The sequence below is a fragment of the Magnolia sinica genome, chromosome 14 (assembly GCF_029962835.1).
Source record: "Magnolia sinica isolate HGM2019 chromosome 14, MsV1, whole genome shotgun sequence".
In the NCBI taxonomy this organism is placed as follows: Eukaryota; Viridiplantae; Streptophyta; class Magnoliopsida; order Magnoliales; family Magnoliaceae; genus Magnolia; species Magnolia sinica.
The window spans coordinates 35,834,245-35,849,640 of record NC_080586.1 but is presented as its reverse complement, the minus strand read 5'-3'; the positions used below and the strand labels follow the sequence as shown (position 1 = coordinate 35,849,640).

General features: G+C 37.9%; 1 long non-coding RNA gene across 1 annotated transcript; it reads left to right on the top strand.

Annotated features, from left to right (window-relative positions):
- Positions 1-11,841: 11,841 nt before the first annotated feature.
- Positions 11,842-12,838, top strand: LOC131225461 (uncharacterized). Its single transcript, XR_009161363.1, has 2 exons — positions 11,842-12,147; positions 12,245-12,838. It is a non-coding gene; the product is annotated as an uncharacterized LOC131225461 (long non-coding RNA).
- Positions 12,839-15,396: the final 2,558 nt, after the last annotated feature.

Below are 15,396 nucleotides of genomic sequence, written 5' to 3'. Positions count from 1 at the left end.
CAGAACCCTTTATATCATTGTGGCATTTTTTGCGATCTAAACCCTTCATCTAATTGAGGTCATTTTAATGATCTAAACCAATATATGTTGAGGCCTGTGTTCACCAATCAATTCCGTTGATTATTAATAGCCCTCATTGGATGTGGTAAGGACAAAAATTGTTAGTGGAGCAATCTTGACATATAATATTTCAATCTTTTATAATTAAGTGTGGAGTGTAGTTATTTTTCTTGACTAATTGTTCATCTAGCTAGCGCCTATATTCAACGATCCAAATCATTAATATGGTAGGGTTTATCCAAACCCTACCACGGTGATCCAAACCCTTCATTTGATATGCTAGTTTCCGGTGATGCAGACCTTTGACATGCTAGGGCCATTTTAATTGATTTGAATCGTTAATATGATTGGCTTATACTTAGTAATCCAACGCTTCATATGAGTGGGGTTGCTTTCAGTTATGTATGCTATAAATATCATTAAGGTCGTTTTCGGTGATACGTTATATACAATGATAGTGTGTTTTAATAGTTCGTTGTGATGGATGTTTTTAAATGGTGGTTAATTTCAATGAACGAGATGTATAAAGATATACATGAATATATTAATAAGGTGTACCAAAAATTCCAATAGGTGATACAGCATGTACAATGATAATGTCCTTTAATTGTTAATGGGGAAGAAACTATGGGGAAGATGATCAATTACCACGTCTATTGTTTTTTGTATGGTCATACAGAGCTCCACCATGGGCGACAATGTTCACTTGACTTGTGGGAAGAACGAGGGTGCTGCCAATCAATAATTTGCAAAGAAGATCCCTTACCCTTCCTAACATATCTGTAATGTGTATGGGAGATGCAGGGTCAATTAATCACCCCTTCATTCATTTCATGTTTGCTTGAATGATGTGGGACTACTTTCTCATTGCTCTCCATACAAGCTTAGGTGAAGCCGATTTTTGTTATGGACCTTCTATGGTCTTGGCATTCAGGAGGGGTGGGAAAAGTGGGGAAAGCTTTGTGGAGATTGCTTTTATATAGGAGATGTTTTCAGAATAGGAGTTCTTTGCATGTTGTGGTTGTTAGGGAAATTAAATGTATTTTTTGGGTTGGGCTTCTTAATCCTGCTAATCTCTCATAAGTGGTATTTTTAAATTAAATTCTTTTGTGCATTTTGTGGGCTTTTAATGAAGCTCTCTCAAAAAGAAAAAAAAAAAAAAGGAAGAAAAAAGAAGGCATTTTGAAATGAGCCATAACTAAATTCTTTTGTTGGATTGAGGTTTTACTTAGACAAAAAATACAAAATGAAAAACAAATAGGAAGGAAATAAATAAAGAAGAAATGTAAAAAAAAAATAGTAAAAAAAAGTATAAAGAATCTAAACTAAGGATGATTTTTTAGCACGATTTCCTAGTATGTGAAAACTAAATGTCCCAAACTTGTTGATGGAATGACCTTTTATTAATAAATGAAACTCCATATACAAATTAACTTCTTGATCTCTAAAAAATAGATTATTTTAAAATACCATTTATGAATGATATTTTTGTTTGAGGCAAACTAATGTTCATGCTAAGTGTGTTTCCTATTTTGGGATACACTTGATCTTAGTAGGGTTTGACAGTTTACACATATAACTAATTACACCCTAAGCACATAATACACAACTTCATTAAATGTTGAATATCATTCACCTCCAATAGAAGGATAGTCAAAATACATACTCAAGGATGAGCCCACCCCAATCCTTTTTTCTCATTTTACTTAGATCTTCGAAAGATGTGAGGTTTCACTTCCCAAAAGGGACGGGGACAGGGACACCCTGTTGTTATATATATATATAAAAAACCTTCCCAAAACCCGTCACGAGTTTGGGTGAATGACTTTGGTCGTGGGTTTGCTCCCCATAGACACGAGTGTGATTCCCCTCCCCATGGATTACCTATCACGAGTTGGTGCGAACGACTTTGGTCGTGGGTTTGCTCCCCATAGACACGAGTGTGATTCCCCTCCCCGTGGATTACCTATCACGAGTTGGGGCGAACGACTTTGGTCTTGGGTTTTCTCCCCACAGACACGAGTTTGATTCCCCTCACCGTAGATTACCTGTTATGAGTTTGGGCGAATGACTTTGGTCGTGGGTTTGCTCCTCACAGACAGGAGTTCGATTGCCCTCCCCGTGGATTACTCGATGCACGTGGTGTAACTGAGGAAGTGTTTTTATTTATTTATAATCCTCACATCTGGAGACCCGCTACACCCGACCTGACTCGGTGTTGACTCAACTTGACTCGGTACCTATGACCGGGTTAGACTCAGTTTGGATTAGTTTAGGCCAGACTCCGACTCATATCTGGTCAGGCATGCTGGACTTGGTACCGAGTTAGGTGAGTCAGGTCGGCCCTTCAGCCCTAACTTGGTCCGACTCGACTCGTTGCCATATTCTTCACACTGTGTATCAGGGAAAGTTTTTATTTTTAATCTTCACATTTGGATATTCTTGAAATTTTAACTTTCAATTTCAGTGTTTAGTATTAAGCTTACACCTGTCCATTCCTTTCAAGCTTGATCTTGCCCCTATAGGCGTATGCTTATGATGCTTAACGACTGAGTTCGATTTCCTCCCCGTGAATTTTCTGATGCACGTGATTGGCGGGTGATTGCATGCATCTGTAGGGAATGGTCTCACCTTAAAGGGATGAGAAAAAAAAAAACTTCCTAAAACCCGTCACGAGTTTGGGCGAATGGCTTTGGTCTTGGGTTTGCTCCCCACAGACATGAGTTCGTTTCCCCTCTCCGTGGGTTACTTGTCACGAGTTTGGGAGAACGACTTTGGTCATGGGTTTGCTCCCCACAGACATGAGTTAGGGAGAATGGCTTTGGTTGTGGGTTTGCTCCCCACAGACACAAGTTCGATTCCCTTTCCTGTGGATTACCCGTCATGAGTTTGGGCGAACGACTTTGGTCATGGGTTTGCTTTCCATAGACAGGAGTTTGATTCCCCTCCTCGTGGATTACTCGATGCACGCGGTGTAATAGGGGATTTTTTTTTAAAAAAAAAAAATTTAAAATCCTCACATCTGGAGACTCCTGAAACTCTCAATTCTGCGTTCACTATTAAGCCTACGCCCGCCCATTCCTTTCAAACTTCATTCCGCCCTTATAGGGGTAAGCTAGTGATGCTTAACAAGGAATGAGAGCTTCGTCTGTCGATGAATAACGGATTGACTTCATTGTTGGCATTACTTTGTTTTTCTCTCCTTTCGTATTAGTGAGTTCAGATGCACGCTGTCACTAATAGGGGGACGTCATATCTACTGAAAAACGGAGCCCCAATCTAGTAAGGTGCATTATAGCGCACTCCGGGCAGCCCTGGCTTCTAGCTCTCTTGATTAGGTCGTCGTATTTTGTGGTGGCAACTCCCAAAGCATGGGAGTTACTCCTAGACCAATAAAATTATATGAACGGCATGATGTTCCAGTCAAAGCCTTTTTGGCCTGAACTTCAATATATAAATCTCTTTTTTCTTCAAAGTGGATCTATCAGGGGCCAGGCTTGCCCGAACCCCCGAAGGGACTATCATCGGGTGTTGGTTGACCGACTCTAATTGCCTATAAGTTGTTCGCTCGACCAAAAAGTCCATCTACATCCCTATTCAAATTAGAAACCCTACCTTGCCTCTTATCACCTCACTCCTTCCTCATGATCATTTTCAGGTTTTGGTTTGTCCTAATCGTTGGGGTAAGGTCTCATAATGTGCACATGACATACTTTTTATTGGACTATCTTTAATAGGAAAAATCTCACACCACTTTACTTAAGGGTTGATTAGCTGTGGAATCAGAGTAATAACTGTCGATCTTAACAAAATGTTTTTTTAGCTAAAAATATTGGGGCATCATTTAAAATAGACACATTTTATGCATCATCTTCAAAAGGATTTTGCGCCAGAATCAAACACTAGGAAAATTTTAATGATTAAGAAATAAATTGATAAGAAGAATACCAAAGGACGATTACATCAAAGCCTTTGATCCTTATATTCCAATCTATACTTTCTATTGTCAACATGGTTAGGGGAAAAAATTTAGAATTTAAGTAAGAAGATTGTGGTATCTATCAATAGTGGTTCAAATGTTAAACTCTAGAATTCTATGAGCAAATTTAGATCAAATTAGTTAAACCCTTGCTATTATCAAAGTCCTCATATGGGTAGATGGTATTACCTTGTATAAAAATTGCTTACTCCAAGTTTGATTCCCCTCCTTGTGGATTACCCGTCACGAGTTTGGGAGTACGGCTTTGGTTATGGGTTTGCTTCCCTAGAACACGAGTTCGGTTCGGTTCCCCTTCCCGTGGATTACCCGATGCATGTGGTTGGCAGGTGATTGTTTGCATTCGTAGGGAATAGTGGGTTTGCTCCCCTAAAACACGAGTTTGGTTCTGTTCCTCTTCCTGTGGATTACCTGATGCACGTGGTTAGCAGGTGATTGTGTGCATTCGCAGGGAATAGTCTCGCCTTAAAGGGGCGGGGACACCATGTAGTTATAAAACAAAAGAAAATTCAAAATTTACAAGTGTGGTGTTTGTCATCGTTGCTATAGTAAAATTAGAATGGCAAGAAAGAGTACAAAAAAGAGAAGAAAATACTTAAAGTAGCTTAGAAAACAAAGAGAGTGTAATGGGAAGTTTTTAGATGCTGAACTTTACATAGAGCTTAACTTTGAAGAGAGATTAGAAAATATATTACTTTTGAAACTAAGGAATCCAATGTTTTGTTGGTTATTTCATATCATAATGATGTTTTTTTTTTTTTGGCCAATTAACGTGAAGGATGGCTAGTTCTAAAAGTAAGGGTGCTTTTTTGAACTCCTTTGAAAGTTATTCTCTTTGAGAAGTCCTTAGGGCTCATTGGTAGTGACCTTAAGTGTGTCGCAGAAGTTGTTTATCCTGTCAGCTGAAGACTCTCTAAATCTTGACGTTTCGTCACTGCTCCTCACTAATGGTGCGCTAAATCATCCTACAACTTGTATCACTTAGTAATTGCTTCTATATAGTAAGGGTACTTTTCTGAACTCCTCACTAATTGTGTGTTAAAATCTCATCAAAAAATATTTTCGATTTCAAGGTCAAATCACGATGGTGACCAGTCTAACTTTGATGGTGTACCTTGCTTCATAAATGCACATGGTGGCATTCTTGTTCTTTTAAGCAATTGTTCATTTTTTGAATTAAGGTCGTTTTCTCTTCCGTGTAATATATATATATATATATATATATATATATATATATATATATATATATATATATATGTATGTATATATATATATGTATGTATGTATATATTTGTGTGCGCTCTCATGCTTTTGATGTTTGTGAAAACAACTAACATCCCACAACTTGTATCATTGAGAAATTGTTTCTATTTCGTTTATGCATGTGTATCGTTTTGTTTGTTTGACCCAAATATCGAGAAGAACCGGTACTGTTGGAGCCTTTAATTCTTATGTGGTGTTTTCAAATACCGGACTTCACATAGAGCTTAACTTTCAAGAGCGCTTGGAAAATATTTTACTTTAGAAACTGTGGAATCCAATAGTTTGTTGGTTTTTTCACGTCATAATGATGTTTTTTTTTTTTGTCTAGCCAATTAACACAAGGGATGTCTAGTTCTAATAGTAAGGGTACTTCTCTGAACTCCTTTGAAATTTATTCCCTTTGTAAAGTTGAGGATTTGAAAGTAAGACCATGACCAATCTAACTTCGATACTGTCACCTTGCTGCATAAACTTTTTATACAAATGGTGGCACTCTTCTTAAGCAATAGTTTGTTTTTTGAATTAGGGTAATTTTCTTTTTTCACCTAAATTATTTTTTCTGGGCCCTTTTGTGCTCATAATGCATGTGAAACTATCATCACAACTACAATCACCCATCCATGATCATATGGCATCTTCAACAATTGCTCCTACTATAACTCATCCCTAAGCAATTGATCTCTGTATTGTCTTTACTTGTCTGAGACAAATTGAGAGAAGAAATAACAGTGTTGGAGCCTTTAACATTTCCCGAGTGTTTTCAAATGCTATAGTTTACATAGAGCATTACTCTCAAGATAGCTTAGAGAGTATCTTGCTTTTGAAACTATGGAACTTGAATGGAGTTTTGGTTATTTCACATCGTAATGTTGTTATTTTTATTATTCAATTAGCCATAAGGAGGATGTCTAGTTCCAAAAGGTTACTTTTTCTGTACTCCTTTGGAAGTTTCTCTATTAGAAGTCCGTAAGCAAAAGGCATTCCATTCATTTTGTTTGTGAATCTTTATCCTAAGTGTTGAGAGAGTTTCTTTACTTTTGAAACTATAGAACTTGAATGGAGTTTTGGTTATTTCACATCGTAATGTTGTTATTTTATTATTCAATTAACCATAAGGATGTCTAGTTCCAAAAGGTTGCTTTTTCTGTACTCCTTTGGAAGTTTCTCTATTAGAAGTCCTTAAGCAAAAGGCATTCCATTTCATTTTTGTTCGTGAATCTTTATCCTATCAAGCGTTGAGAGTAATGTACAAAAGAATTGTTGTATCTGAAACTCCACTAACAAACACCCCGTTTGTGGGATATGGTCAAGTAGGCATGAAAATATTAAAATGCATACTTTGGAATAGAGACCACTTGTGTTGGACGTGCATAAACATTTCAGGCTCCGTGGTATGACGGTGCTTCCTTTATCGTAGCAATTGACCTAGTTAGAATATCTTTAAACATCAGAAGAAGGTTTTATCGTTTATGGTCCAATCTTCCATTTCCCAACCCTCTAAAAAAACTTGATTTGGGCGATCCTTTAATAGAAAAAGTTTGATCATTGATATAGATTGTTTGGGCGATCCTTTAATAGAAAATTTCTACCTAGGGACGACGCTCCTGCTATTGCTATTAAGTAATTGCTCCCTTTTCTTTCTTTCTAGACATTTAGGCTTCCTATTGTTTGAAAATAATTGCTTGTCTTTGCTCCCTTCTATCTCTTGCTTGTGTTATTAGGAGCATGACTATGATCCCAGTACAAGATTTGGAGAATGCCTTCATTTATTGGGCTTGTTTTGCTAGTTAAAAAGTATTTTGACACTCACTTGTTGGCGCAAGGGAAGATGGCGTCAAAGTGTTTCAGCTTAAATACCATATGTTGTGTTCTAGCCTTTGTTAAATGTCTTGGGAGACAACACGGTTGATTCTTTTGTGTGGTAAGAATCATGTGAATTTGCATATTACACGACGTGTATCATTTGTTTTAATGGCATACGATAACTATCCATTGTGATAGAAAGAATTTGAGTAAGAAATACTAGTTTTACAGGCAAGGTTTGTGATTTAATGGATGAATAATGTATAAAACATCGTGCTATTGTGGATATGGGTGTCTCCCTTACAATGCTTGGTTTTATGTATTTACCATTATATGCCATCTCTTTGTATGCATTCTTTTGTTTTTGCACTAGTATTTGTGATTGCTAGAAAGGCCTCTTAATCTAACTTGCAAACATGGTGTCATCGACCAAGGGACTTCAACTGTAAGTGAATGCACTCATGGATTTTTTATTTTTTATTTTATTCTTCATTTTGAATGCTTGGGTTTGTACTTCAAAGCCAAAGCTCTTTGCGAGTAGCCTCATTATGTCAATTGTGTTTTACAATGTTTACTTTTGAGGTTTGTAGCAATTTCTCACCATCACTCGTGAAGACTTATCATTCATATCCTTGTGTTCGATAGTTTCTATTTATTTGTTAGAGTATGAAGAAACCCGCAAGCAATCGAGGGCAATATGCCCCTTCTTGGCAAGCAAAAAAAAAGTCTATGCCATCTAGATGTTATTTACTAAGCACGTTGTCTCTTTAGTTCATAAAGATAACCCCAAAAAAAATGTTTCTAGTTCTCTCCACAAAAGCCAAATGAAGTATGTAAAAAAGTAGCAACTAGTTTTTCAAAACATCCTTGAGGCAAGATAAGTTTTTTGGAATGAGCATGAGACAAAATCGAAAGTAGCTGACCCATTAATTTAATAAATTAATATTGGCCCCCTGACCCAAATTTGACTCGTTTATCAAACGGGTCACACTAGGGCTAGTAGGGTTGTCAATGGGTATCCAAAGCTAGGGGTACTCGATGGATCCAACCCACGAATAGGACTTGATTTTAACAAGATTAAGCCAATAAATTTGACCCACTTAAAATTCAGGTTATCTTACCATAAAACAAGACAGGTATGAGAAGAACATCCTAAACAAGTTGCTTGAGATACGTGACAATGCCATATGGCTTAGGAGATGTTTATTTATTTATTTATTTATCTAAATATTAAATGTGTTTGGTTTCTACAGTTGGACTCGTAATTGATTATAAATATGGAATTTGATAGTTGATTTTGCCTCTATTTCTCTCAATCTTGTTACAGGTCCAACTGTCCAAGTAGTTGTATAGGATCAACTTATGTCTCACTGATTGGGTTCTGGTTGGTATTCGCTCTAATCTCGATTTCCCCACCCAAATCATCTTTTTTTTTTCCCAATCAACTTCCAAGTCCTCTTTGGAATCTAATCCCCAAAAAGGGAAAAATGGTTTTTTAACATTTTTTCTGTTATTTTTTCATAAAGGGCATTGTTCTCTCAGTATCGTTGATATATATATATATATATATATATATATCATCAAGAGTATGCATGCTTTTCTGCAAATTTTATTTATCTATTTATTTATTTTTCCAAAAATTGATTAGAATAAGAGACCTTTGTTATTCTAAACATCCTATAATGAAGTTTGCTTCGATAATCGTAGAGGACATTGATATAGTAAGTACTGCTTGATTTTTAGATCATTGACATTTTCATGTGGTTGTAGTTGTTTCTTTGTGGCTCCCTTTTGATGTGTCTTGAGATTTTTAATATTCAAAAAAAAAAAGAAAATGATCAAATGTCACACACTCCAATTGTTTTCAAGTGGAAGAACCATGTTAGCAATTTAAATAATAGTCGGAGCATGTTTATGAAAACACAACTTTTGCTATCAATGAATGGTGTCTTTTTGAGTAAGAAGTATTGCATTGTTATACAATATTTTAATTTCATGGTATCTTTTATTCAAGTGGTCAAGTATGTGTTTAGATGCCTAGAATGGTGTTGAGCAAATCTATCAAGGAAAGACAGTTGAGATCCATATACTGCAGAGTTGAATGGGTATGCTTTAATAGTCTAGTTGAGCTGCTAACCTTGAAAGACCATGCCTGTGATAAAGCTTCTTTCTAAATTGGAACTTGCTAACTCATTTATAATTTTCTTGTTATTTCTAGATGCCTTGTTACACACACATGCATACATTCATGATGCCTTGTTTATTAGTTGGTGAACTTCCACAATAGTCATTCATTTTCCATAACTTGCTTGCTTATATGAAAGCATGAATCTAGTGCATTTGGCATCCGTTGAGCTCCAATAATTTGTTACTAATTGATGTTAAACTTTTTAGAAGTTGAAGTCTGTTGTTACTGTCATTTACTCTAAGCAAGCACCAAACACTATGGGATTTTGGTTTTGTTTGCACCTACTGAAGATAACCTTGTGTTTTTGCTGAATTTTCTTAGAGAGGTCTTCCTTCTTAGCACAGCTCTTGCAGTATTTGCACTGGCTGGTGGTATCCTGGCTAACGTGGACTGTTATGCTATATGCAAGCTCTGCTGTGAATCTAGGAAACTGTCAGAAACTGGCACTACTATATCACGAACATGCACCTATACAGGAAGGAGATCTAGTCCATGCTTGGGTGGATGGAAAATTTCTCCTTGCTTACCCCATTATGTGAGGTATATGATGATATGCAGATCATTTTTAATAACTAGGATTGTCCAATCACCTAAAATCTGGGCCCATGACCAGTTCATTATTGTCCACGATGTAAGAACGGTTTGGATTATCACATGAATATGCTACATGAGGAACGGTTTGCATTATATATCTTATTAAACATGGACAAGAAAACGAGAAATTTACTTGCAATATGTTTGGAGCACATTTTGCCTATAAGTATTAGACTCTTATGTTATTTGGAGGCATGCACTCCACATCAATATCTACTCGTGTACATGTTGCAGATTTTCTTCCACTAATGTATTTTGTTTCTCTTTCTCTGCACTTCTGATGCATACTGTATGTTGTTTGATCCTGCTTGCATGTCTAAAGATTTTGGATCAATATCAAGAGGCATGTGATGCTCGATCCATGGAAGGTGCTGAAGTGTTGGAAACTTGCCTGTAGTGCAACTTTGGCCAGCTATTCCATGGGTGGTTTTGTTGCCAAAGCTGCAGTTGTCCACCCACATTTAAGGAAGTCAGCAGTTGAGACTGTTCTCACTCTTTCAAGTCGACACCATGTTAGCTTCTTTACTCTCTTCATTGTAGTTATAAGTGATCCAAACCTTTGACATGCTTGGCCATTTCAGTTGATTTGAATTTCTTATATGTTTCGGCCCATTCAACGATCCAAATTCATCTTATGATTCGCGCTGTTATTAGATGGATAAAAAATATTGACATGCTTGGGCCATTCAGTGGATCCGAATTGTTGATATGATTTGGCTCATTCGGCGATCCAAACTCATTATACAATTGATGGTGCTTTTAACGATCCAAACTCACCAGATGATTGAAGCTGTGTTTCATGATCCATGGCAATGGATATGCTAAGTTGATCCATGCCCTAAATTTTGTAGGAACCTTTTCAGCTATACAAATGATCCAAACTGTTCATATGATTTGTCCCATTTCTAGTGATCCAAACCTCTGACATGCTTGGGCCATTTCAGTGGATTTGAACTTTTATATGATTCGGTCCATTCAACGATCCAAGTGCATCTTATGATTCGTGCTGCTATTATTGATCTAAACTCATTATATGATTGAATCCTCTTTCTGTGCCCCATCCGAATGGATATGTTAAGTTCATCTAGAATTAAAGAGGGTCCTACAAAATTAACGATGTGGATCACTAAGACCCAACTTCAAATATTACGAATAGATGGATCAACTTAACATATCCATTGGTGTCTTTCGCAATAGGATCAGCCCCCCTCCCCTTTTTGTCCGTCTCCATGTCGAACTCATGTACATGCATGAATTGACACAATGTAATGACCCAAAGCCGGCCACAATGCTTGCTCGATTTTGTCAGGCATCTAACTATGGTTTCAATGCATTATACATGCCATAATGCATTATATTGGTGATTTTTAGAAAGCTTATTCAGGGGGTGTTTGGATGGGCCCTCAGCCAAATTCATTGATTGTTTAATTAATGTGTTTGATTTACCTGAATTGCTAAATTTACTAGTTACTAATTCCCAATTAAAAAAATGGGCACAAATCTTGAATTTGGCAATTAAAAAAAAGTTAGAAAAGGAATTTTTGATGGCTACGCTGGGTAATCATTCCACAGAATCAGTGAACTTGGCAATTTTCAATTGCTAAATTCACGAATTGTGTAGTTATTGTCTTTGGTTAATCTAAATTGTTGAATTTACTAAATACTAAATGCTGAATTAGCAAACAGGCACAAACGATGAAATTTAACTAAAAAAAAAAGAAGCAAAACTCCCCAGTTTATGAAGCTGGAAAGTCAAGGGGTGAATGGATCCACACCTGCTGCAAAATGTCTATTTTTTTGGCCATCGATCTGAGGGCTATGATCATTATGGAACGTCAAGTTTCCAAGCAATTGTTTGGATGGTTCTCGTAGTCAGGTCAAAGTAATTCTCTTGATAGAGATGGGCAATCAAATGTGGGCACCATGTAATCTGTGACCTCCGTGTTTTGGTTGAGACAAACACTTGCAAAGCATGCTTGGGTTCTGCACTCCCTCTAGTGATACTTCCCATTTTCAGGCAGGAAATGATGAAGAGGTAGCTGATCTGCAAGGAAAGCATGACAAGGAGACAACTGATGGCATAATCAAAATGGAGGAACCCACAGATGAAGTAAAGAGTGAAGATAAAACAGCTGAGACAAATGACAAACTTGTCAGGGAAAAGAGCAATGATCAAGTGGCTGAGTCAGAGAAGTCTGATGCTGCTGCAAAGGAGTAGGTTGGTGATAAAGAACTATTACGGGTGTGTAACTGAACTGCATCTCTACTTATCTAGTCAAACATCAAGCTCAAAAAACATTTCCAGCAATTCTGAGACGGGCTTTTTAAACTTGGAACAGGCATTTAGATTCTTCGACAGGAACCGGGTGGGCTACATCAAGATAAACACCATTGAATGGTTCCTTTTGTCACTCGTCAGTTTATCATAAGCATGTTATATAACTGCAGTTGTCATAAGCTCACTTGGCAGGTTGAAGATCTGAGGTTGATTATTCACAACTTGGGGAAGTTCCTCTCCCACGGGGATGTAACACGTACATCATAGTGTGGCCCCGAAATACCATGTAAGTCATTGCCACACAATTCGCTTACCACCCCCACATGCTTCCAACCTCAGGAACCTCAGGAAGCTAGGTGAGGCACGCTATGAAATTTTGTGAAAATTTGATCCTGTCCATCCGTTTATTTGAAGATCATGCTAAGACATGGCCAAGAATGAGCCAGATCCAAAACTAAGTGAGCCACATGATAGGAAAAAAGTAACTAGGGAAATATCTAAGTTGAAATCTCCCTTACCCACCGTGATGTTTATACGCCATCCCTGGTCATTTCTGCAGGGATGAAGTAAAAATAGAAAAATATTTGCCTGGTCGAAATCATTCCTTGGGTCATGCTCTAAAATAACCTCTTTGGTTGGTGTGGATATAACACATGACACTTAAACCTAACCAACAGGTAGTAAAAAAAAAAAAAAAGAGGAGGTTTTTTAATAGAATCTTCTGCAATCACAGGTTCTGTCGTTCCTAAAATCCATCACGGTGGGCCCCATCTAGCATCCAAGCGCAAGAGCTCCTTAGCTAGAAAGTAGTGGATTGGCTACTGACAGGTTGAGTAGCGAGACTCCTACTGAGGTGACTTCACCGAGTTCTGTGGGCCCCACCATGATGTATGTGGGCCCTACCATGATGTATGTGTTGTATCCACACCGTTCATCCAAAAGTGTCCTCTAGAAGTTTTTAATGGTGGGTGTCACTCTTCCCACTGTTTTCTGTGGTAGGGTCCATTCAAGCTTTGGATCTGACTCATTCTTTGAATATTGCCTTAATATGATCTCTCCAAATGGTTGAACGGTGTGGATACAAAGCATAAATCATGGTGGGGGCGACGGAACTGGGTGACGTCAATTCAGTAGCAAGTCTCGCTACTCAAAGCCAACATGAAACGCTGCTGATCCATCAAGCGCAAAAAAATCAGCACGTTGGAACTCTTCGTGCAACAATATTCATCCATAGTTCAAGCAACCAGACTAATTGTATTGGTATATAAGTGAGAAATGGACCCGCCTGTATGGAATGCTGGTATAATGAAAACAACGGTAATTCGGGCCAAGCAGTGTACTCCTTAAACTTCAATTGTAGATGTATGGTTCTTGAGTGCTTATGACCAGACCATGCAAAGATAAAACAAATTGTGTATTTTATAGGAACTAGATCTGTTGAGAGAAACCAGTTGTGATTCTGAAAACTGGACTTTCGGCTTAAAAACAAAAGATCAAAATAGAATTTGAGAGACAATTACAGGAACTACAGTGCCATAAGTATGATCCTAAAAAGATGTATCTTATTGGCTGAAAAACAGAAGAACAAAATAGAATTTGACAGGCATAGTTACAGGAACCAACAATGCCATAATCAGCATACGCAAGATAAGATGTTTACAGTTATTTGGAAACATCAATAAGCTAAATAGTAAAAGCAAGACTGCAACAAGGGCCTGATTAATACAAATACCACGATGACAACTAACTAATGTAATATAGCATGAGTGCATGCCATGTTCAGCTCATGCATCATTCTAATCCCGATTGTACCTGGGTTCAGGTCCTACATGAAAGAGACCCAAACTCAGAACAATGCGAACCTCAGCAGGCCTGGGGTAATGGTACTCTAGGACTCGACCTATTGATACCCTATTTAGGGTAAAATTCTTTTAAAAGAAATAAGTTATTAAAAGAAGAGCACCTGCAAGTAAACCAATATACATAGCCATATAGCTTGAAATTAACAAAATTAATTTGTTCAATATACCATTAATGAGCATTAACTATCCCTGCAAAGTTAGTCAATGTGTTTCTATCCCATGCACGTTTAGAACCTTCAACTCAAACCAACCTAGACCTTCTTGTCAGAGTTGATGTTTACACACACACACACACACACACACACACTCATAAGGTGATAGTATTCTATAGGACTCATGGAGTAAATAATCAATCCAAATGGCAACTCAAGTGGCGCATAGCACAAAGAATGATTAGGAGGGTAGCCCACCAAAAACAATATGTCAGAGGTTTTGTCAGTTTCAACATATTAAATTTTCCAAGCCACTCATTGGATGAGCCTAAACAGAATGAATAAATTGATAAGGATGTTGCATACAGATTTACAGCTACCAAAGCTGTTCACCCAAACTCATGACGGGTAATCCACAGGGACGGGAATCGAACTAGTCATGACAGGTAATCCACGGGGAGGGGAATCAAACTAGTCGTGACATGTAATCGATGGGGCAGGGAATTGAGCTCATGTTGGTGGGAAGCAAACCCACGACCAAAGTCGTTCACCCAAACTCGTGATGGGTAATCCACGGGGAGACGAATCAAACTCGTGTCTATGGGAAGCAAACTCGCAACCAAAGTCGGGAGGGGAATCAAACTCATATCTATGGGGAGGAAACCGATGACCAAAGTCGTTCGCTCAAACTCGTGACAGGTAATCCACAGGGAGGGAATCGAACTGTAGGGAGCAACCCACGACCAAAGCCGTTCACCTAAACTCGTGACGGGTTTTGGGAAGTGAAACCTCATACCTTTCAAATCTAGATCTAAGTAAAAGGAGAAAAAAGGATTGTGGTAGTCTCATCCTTGAGTATGGATTTGACTATCCTTCTATTGGAGGTGAATGATATTTGGCATTTAGAGCCTGTTTGTTTTGACGTAATTACATGTATTTGTAGTGTAAAAGCGTAATAATTAGGTACGTCCCCTGTTTGAAACAAATGTAACAATGTCCCATGCATTACGGCTCAAAAGAGAAAAGGAAAGAAGGGGGAAATACACTTATCGTGTACCGTATTCTGCTGAAGAGGATGAAGTACCCTTTTCGGCTAACTTCAAGTGCCCCGACTTTGCAAAGTTTGATGGTCGCGGTTCATCTAAAGAGCACCTGACGCATTTCATCATAATGATGGGAAACTTCGCCACGGTTCCCCA